Below are 7,671 nucleotides of genomic sequence, written 5' to 3'. Positions count from 1 at the left end.
GGCAGAGGGTGATTGGTCAAGGAAAGCACAGCGCACATGTTATATGGAGAGTCAAGGGATGAAGTATTGTTCGATAAGTAGAAATAACATAGGTTTTAAGAGTTAATTGGATGAGACAATTTTAAAAGAGCTTGAAACGGTACGTTTTGGGGCCATTTTGCAGTGCTTTTCCAGTGCACTGAGCCTGGTGTGGACAGCAATGCAAAACTTCATATAAGATGACAATAAACAAGAAGCTGAAGACTGAAAAAATCCCGTACATCTCTTTTTACTTGGCACAGAACTGCTGCAAGAGGGTTTCCCCCATCCAGGGCGCCCCCAGAAAGCCCAACATAAAAGAAACATCAATAAATGGTGTTATCCGAGTGGATTTTTGAAGAAACACTTGGCTGACAACGTTTGGAATAAGTTGGCTTTTTTCCAAATAATTGTTTACTGAAAGGTGTTGTCTTAATTGGCCAATCATGTGAAATGTGTGGATTAAAGGACCAGTGAGGTCCACCTGTAGCAAAGCAAGGTATAAAAGAAGAGGATTGAAAAGGCAGCCCTTTAGCTGTTTTTTAGCCCTTAGCCTTTTGATCTGAGTCTATGTCATCTGTGATTCAACAGTGACATTTGGGGATCTCTGGGGGCTATTGGGAATCCCTTCTGCACCCTGTGACCCAACAGGAGATTCTGTAATAAATTTTGCCTGAAGGTCCCACTGTGCCCATGACAGGAACCTCTGTGAGTGTCTGGGACATCCCGGCTCTTTGGCAGCCTGGGGACTCCTGGGATGTCACCGTGGAGCCCCCGTGAGTGCCTGTGACAGATCGGTGCCTTTGCAGCCCAAGGTCCCCTGGGATGTCACCATGGGATGTCTGTGACTGCCTCTGACCACAGGGCTCTTTACCATCCCCAGAAAGCCCTGGGAGGTGTCCATGGAGCCCCTGTCTCTGCCTGTGACATTCCAGCTCTGGAAGAGCCTGGAGACTCTTGGAAAGTCCCCAAGGAACCCCTCTGAGGGCCTGTGACAAATCTGACCCTTAGCGGGCAAGCATCACCAGGACCCTGTTGCTATGGTCAGTTTCCATGGCAACCCATGTTGCTATGGTCAATTTCCATGGCAACCATCACCAGTCCCCTGTTGCTATGGTCAGTCCCTTGGCAGCTCCATGGATACCCCATGCCAGGGATGGTTGCCATGGACACCAGCTCAGGTCTGCAGCCAGAGCCTGTTTCCACGGCAACCATTGGCAGCCCCATCCCCAGGCTCATGGGATCCCAGAACCACAGAATTGGCTGAGCTGGGAGGGACCCATCAGGATCCTCCAGTCCAACTGCTGGCCCTGCACAGGACACCCCAACAATGCCAGCCTGGGCCTGGCAGCGCTGTCCAAACGCTGCTGCAGCTCAGAGAGCCCTGGAGCTGGGACCCTTCCCTGGGGAGCCTGGGCAGGGCCCCAGCAGCCTCTGGGCAAAAACCTTTTCCTGACATCCAACCTGAGCCTGCCCCGACTCAGCTGCAGCCGTTCCCTCCGCTCCTGTCCCTGGGCACCAGAGGGAAGAGGTTCCCACAGCCCCAGCCAGGGATCTGCTCCCAAGGCTGTTGCCATGGCCACCAGGGCTGGGACCAGCTGGGATGCTCGGTTTCCACGGGCCGGGGTTCAGGAATGGGATTCCCCAATTTCCTGCTCCCGCTAAAACCACACTGCCCTCGCTGCCCTCCCACCTCTTGTGGAAAGAACAAAAGGCAAAGATCCCAGGCTGGGATAAGAACAATTTATTGGGAACACCAACGAGATAAGAAACATACAGAACAGAAACAATATTGATAACAGAAGGGATAAATAAAACTTTACAGGGAAAACTAAAACACAACTTATTGGGTCTCCCTGGCCACAATTTCCCCCTGCCTGGAAAGGGCACTCCTCTCCTCAGGGAAAGAGACATAGAGAGTTCCTTTCCTGCCCCTGGCAATAACCTGAGGTGGGAGTGAATGTAATGACAGGGCCATGGCCAGACCCTCATGTTCTTCAATCCCACATCATGTCAAGGGCAGGGGCAGGATGACAGGCAGGTGTCTTCCCAGCATGGATCACAGGGAAAATGGATCACAAGGGCTCTTCTCAATGTGGGTTCTCCTATGGGTGATGAAGATAGAGCAGTGCATGAAGCTGTTCCTGCAGCTGGGGCATTTGCAGGGCCTCCCTTACTGGTGGCTCTGTTGGTGTCTTGTCAAGTGAGAGCTCTGGGTGAAGCTCTTCCCACACTGGGGACACTCAAAGGGCCTCTCCCCAGTGTGGATGCGCCGGTGCCTGATAAGGGTGAAGTTGTGCTTGAAGCCCTTCCCACAGTCGGGACAGCAAAATGGCCTCTCATCAGTGTGAATCCGCTCATGCAGGAGGAGATGGGAGCTGGTGTGAAACCTCTTCCCACATGTGGCGCACTGGTAGGGCCTCTCCCCTGTGTGGATGCGCTGGTGCCTGATGAGGTGGGAGCTGTGGTTGAAGCCCTTCCCACAGTCAGGACAGCAGAAGGGCCTCTCCTCCGAGTGAATCTGTGGGTGCTGGAGGAGCCTGGAGCTGGTGTGAAACCTCTTCTGACACTGGGGACACCCATAGGGTCTCTCCCCAGTGTGGATGCCTTGGTGGGTCACAAGGGTGGATCTGTAGCTGAAGCCCGTCCCACATTGCCCACACTCGTAGGCCCATTCCCCGGTGTGGATCATGTGGTGGCTGACCAGGTGCTTGCTCTGTTTGAAGCTCTTCCCACACTGCAAGCACCTGTGGGGTTCTCCCCATCATGAAGCTGCTCATGAACCACCATCTCTGAGCTCTGCCTAAAGCTCTGTCCCCCTTCCTAGCTCTGGGTGGTTCTTTCTTCATCAGAGAATCCTGGGCTGGCTTTGGAGCCCCTCCTCCTGTGGGATCTCTGTGGCATTTCCTCCATGTTGGATTCCTCTGCACTAGAGTTTCTCAAAATGGCCTCTTTCACAAGGTTCTGATGTGGAGATTTTTCCTCCCTGGTCTCCATCCTCAGCTCCTTACCTGGGGAAGGAAGGAGAAAGAGAGGATGGGATTTGCCTCCGTGCCAGAGGGAAGGCGAAGGAGATCCCCGCAGTGCATCACTGGCAGGATGGCATTGGCACCAGGGTTGTCCTGCAGCTGGGGGCCGACCTGGGCTGGAAGATGGAGCAGGAGACAGGGGGAAAGGAGCACTGACTTCCTCCTCACCTGCCTGGGTGTCCCAGGGCATCTTCCTCTTCCTCGCAGCTTTCTCCTCCATCAGGTGAAGGTTTGGGAATGGGAAATTTTATTTTGGGAGGAAAACAAGGGATGAGCACATTGAGTTTTGTACTGGTTTGACGGCAAACATGAGGGAAAGTCTATGTCAGAATTACAATTTAATAAGAAAATTAGGACCAAGACAATGATACAGAAACGCTGCCTTAAACTGACAGAGTCAGGATATAACCTGACACCCTGTTGGTCAGGGTGGTGGCAGCAGTCCCATTAAATGGTGGGTGCAGTCCTGTTGGAGTGATAAACGTGATTCTGTCAAAGCAGTGATCCTGTAGAAGGGTCTGGTCTTCCTCTGAAGGTCCAGTGCTGGTTATGGAGATCTTGTCCTCTGGGAATCCAGTAGGCAAGCAGCTCCTGGTCTTTCATACCTCAGCTTATATCCAGGTAGGAATGCTTGGATCCTCCCCCTGGGCGGAGCATCCCACAATGGGATGATGGAATTTTATCAGTCCTGCAGTGACACTCAATGGCCCATTCACAGAAGATATCTCCCCTGGAGAGCGTTATCAGGGGTGAGTCATGGAAGAGATAAAGAACACTGCCCCACCTGTTTATACCAGTTGATGAAGATGGGGATTGAAAACATGCATTTAGTTACATCTTACATTGCAACCTGAAGGAGTGGGGTAATCCCTGCTCAGGGGGTGAACACCACCCCCCTTACCCAAACTGGCTCAGCTGTAAAACCCCCACCGTGGGATGGCAACACACACACAGGGGACAATGTCACACTTGCCCTGCTCCAGGGGAGGTCTCTGTCCCTGTCACTCCCTTGCTCTCCCCTCCTTTTCCCTTTTTTCGATATCTCTCTCTACCTCACATTTACTGTTTAATAAAATCTACTTTGGATTTGGTCTCGTTAGTACCTTAATTGGGGCAGAGGCATCTCTCTACCAGTATTCTTAACCATATTGCAACAATATTTTGGCACAGTGAGTTCAGGCACTGTTCTTTGACCCCAAGTGCCTTTGACAACAGCATGGTTCCTTCCTCTGAGGAGATTGTGGTTCTTTCTGGAAGAACTCTTGGAAACTTGGACACAGTCCCTCCTTCATCCTGGGGAACTTATGGGAGAACTTATGAGGAAAATGGCTTTTGTGGATGGCCAGGGAAAAAGAAAATATTTTCTTGTCCTTCCTTGAAAAGTTTGTTAAAATCACTGGAGGAAAGGGAGCAAATGATACCAGCAAGACTGACAAGGTTCATTCACTCCAAGGTGAGGAACACAAGGCTGCTGAAAGTCCCAGAAGAAGCCCAGCTCAAGTAGCTAAATTTCCAAATAACTCCAGCCAGGGGTCTCCAGGAGGATTTTTTTGGTGAGTGTTCAGAGCCAGCAGAACCCGGACTCGAGCCCCAGATATCTCCAGGCTCCCTAAGAGGAGCTTTTCTGGGGCGAGAGGAGCCACGATCACCCCTCAGGAAGGTCCTGGCGGGTCCACGTGGGGATGGCCCGGTACAAACGGGGCGGGACATTGGTTTTGGGGATCCCCTTGAGAGCCGAGGCTGTGGAACGGGGGACCCCTGGGGCGGGGAGAGGGGAAGAGGCGATACTGGAGCTGGGGGACACCCGGCAGCCCGGAGATGAGGAGGGGACGGAACCCCCTGACCCTGACAGGGGCGTGTCCTGGGGTGGATTCATGATGCTCATACCTCATCAGTCAGTTTAGCCCAGAAATGAGTTCTGCACCTTGAAGGCTGGCTCTGAGAGTGAAGGGCAGGAGGAAGAAGCTGCAGTTTGTTTTCATACACTGCACTCACTCCTCCACATTCCGGCTCCTGGAGTGTTGTGATGCCTTAAGGAGCTGGAATAGAGGCCAGACGGAGTTAAGTGGAGTAAATTAGATATTTATTGTAGTGCCTTCAAAGGTCACACCCTGGGAGTACTGGAGGCACAGATGTGGCTCTGCCTGGATGGCTCTGAGATGGGAGCAAAAGAGGGCTTGGGTCACGAGATCTCACATTTTTGTAAATTTTAGTACATTTATATATAGGAGTTAACTGCCCAATTAATAGCTTCAATAGCTTCAAATTATGAAGTTTTGTCTTCCTTGCTTGCTTGCCTGTTTTCCTCTTTTCATGTTGTTTATGCTTTGGGCCTGAAGTTTGAAGAGATTGTCCTTGAGTCTCCAGCTAGAACAGGATTGTTTTGTCTTCACCACTCTGTGAAAAGATAGTAACACTTAATATACAGCTAAAATCTGCACACCAAGACACAATAGAAAAACTTAAAACCTAAGGTATCAATTGTCTGCTGACAGACAGACAGCAGGAAAGAGCTCTCCTTTGCTTTTAGTTAGTTTTTAGATCACTTGAGGCAGAGAAGTTCCCTGGACTGTGGTTTTTCTTTTTCTTTGGAGTTGTTTAAACCTGCTCTGCACTGAACACCCCGACCGCACCAGCAGCTTGCACCTGCGGCCCACTAGGCTGAGCCTGGGCTGTGGCATTTCCAGCACTGGAGGGACTGATAAGAGACTGATAAGAGACTGAGTGAGCTGAGCTACTGCCCACAGAATGACTTTCTGAGTTTGTCATCTCTTTTGTAGCGGCAAGAGGTTTTATTGTTTAATATTGTTCATTTTTTGTGCTGGTGAATGCTTTGCCTGTTAAATAAACAGGTTTTTTTTCCCGTTTTCTCCGAGGAAATCTTTTCCTGGTCTGGTTGGGGGAGTGGCTGCTTGAATTTGCTTTTTAGAGAAAACCCTTTTGGAGGTTTTCTCCCAAATTTGCCCAAATCCAGGACAGGGTGGTGGGAAGACAGAGGACCCCCAAGTGGCTGGAGTGGGGGGACGCTGGAGAGGGGCACCCTGAAATTCCCCCAGCATCCCTAAGCAGGACCCTGGAGAGAGGGATCCCCAGGACCCATGGGATTCCCAGCATCCCTGAGGAGGGGAACCACCAGAAACCCAGAGGGATGAGACTGGAAATGGGACACTCCTGGTGGCTTTTTTTTTTTCTTGATTTTTGGAAGTTTTTATGGACACCAAATGACTTCTGGAGATGGATTTGGTTGGGAGGAATTCCCAATCCAAGGGATTCACACCTTGTTTTTCCCAAACCAGGATTTCCCATTCCCAAACCTTGGCTGAATGGAGGAGGAGAAGGCTACAAGGAAGAGGAAGATGCCCTGGGACACCCAGGCAGGTGAGGAGGAAGTCAGTGCCCCTTTCCCCCTCTCTCCTGCTCCATCTCCCAGCCCAACATAGCCCCCGGCTGCAGGACAACCCTGCTGCCAACGCCGTCCTGCTGGGGATGCACTGGGGGGATCTCCTTCGCCTTCCCTGTGGCATGGAGGCAAATCCATTCCTCTCCTTGTCCTTCCTACCCCAGAGAAGGAGCTGAGGATGGAGACCAGGGAGGGCAAATCCCTGCACCAGAACCTCGTGGAAGAGGCTGTTTTGAGCAGTGCCACAGTGCAGAATTCCAATGGGGAGGAAAAGTTCCAGAGATCCCACAGGAGGATGGGCTCCAAACCCAGCCCAGGGTCCTCTGGGAAGGAAAGACCCACCCTGAGCCAGGAAGGTGGACAGAGCTTCAGCCAGAGCTCAGAGCTGGTGGCCCATGAGCAGCTTCAAAATGGGGAGAAGCCCTACAAGTGCTTGGAGTGTGGGAAGAGCTTCATGCAGAGCAACCACCTCATCAGCCACCAGATGATCCACACCGGGGAATGGCCCTACGAGTGTGGGGAGTGTGGGAAGGGCTTCAGCTGCAGCTCTGCCCTCGTCACCCACCAACGCACCCACACTGGAGAGAGGCCCTATGAGTGTCCCTAGTGTCAGAAGAGGTTTCAAACCAGCTCCAATCTCCTCCTGCACCAGCGCATTCACACAGAGGAGAGGCCTTTCCACTGCCCTGACTGCAGGAAGGGCTTCAAGCACAACTTTACCCTCATCAGGAACCAGCGCATCCACAACAGGGAGAGGCCCTACGAGTGTCCCCAGTGTGGGAAGAGCTTCTCAGACCGCTCGTTCTTTACCTGACACCAACAGAGTCACCAGTAAGGGCAGCCCTGTGAGTGCCCCAACTGCAGGAGGAGCTTCATGCACTGCTCCAGCTTCATCCCCCATGGGAGGACCCACAATGGTCAGAACCCTGGCGATCCACATTCCCTGTGATCCATGTTGGGAAGACACTGGGCTGGTTATTCTTTTATTTCTGCCCTAATTTTCTTTGGATTCATCTTCATCCCTTTAAACCAGAGGAAATTGGGGTAAAAATCAATAAATTCATCAAAGGCATCTAAAGCCTCACTTTTTACTTGTGTTTCAGGGGAATCTGAGATTCAGGGAAATAATTGGGAGAATTTGGGGTTTTGGGGGGTATTTGGTGTACTCGTTTCCCTTTTATTGGCACTCAAATAGACAAGAGGGGATGTTGGGAATTTAGCTGC

This window comes from Melospiza melodia, chromosome 7 (assembly GCF_035770615.1).
Source record: "Melospiza melodia melodia isolate bMelMel2 chromosome 7, bMelMel2.pri, whole genome shotgun sequence".
Taxonomy (NCBI): Eukaryota; Metazoa; Chordata; class Aves; order Passeriformes; family Passerellidae; genus Melospiza; species Melospiza melodia.
Note: the sequence above shows the minus strand (reverse complement) of the source record.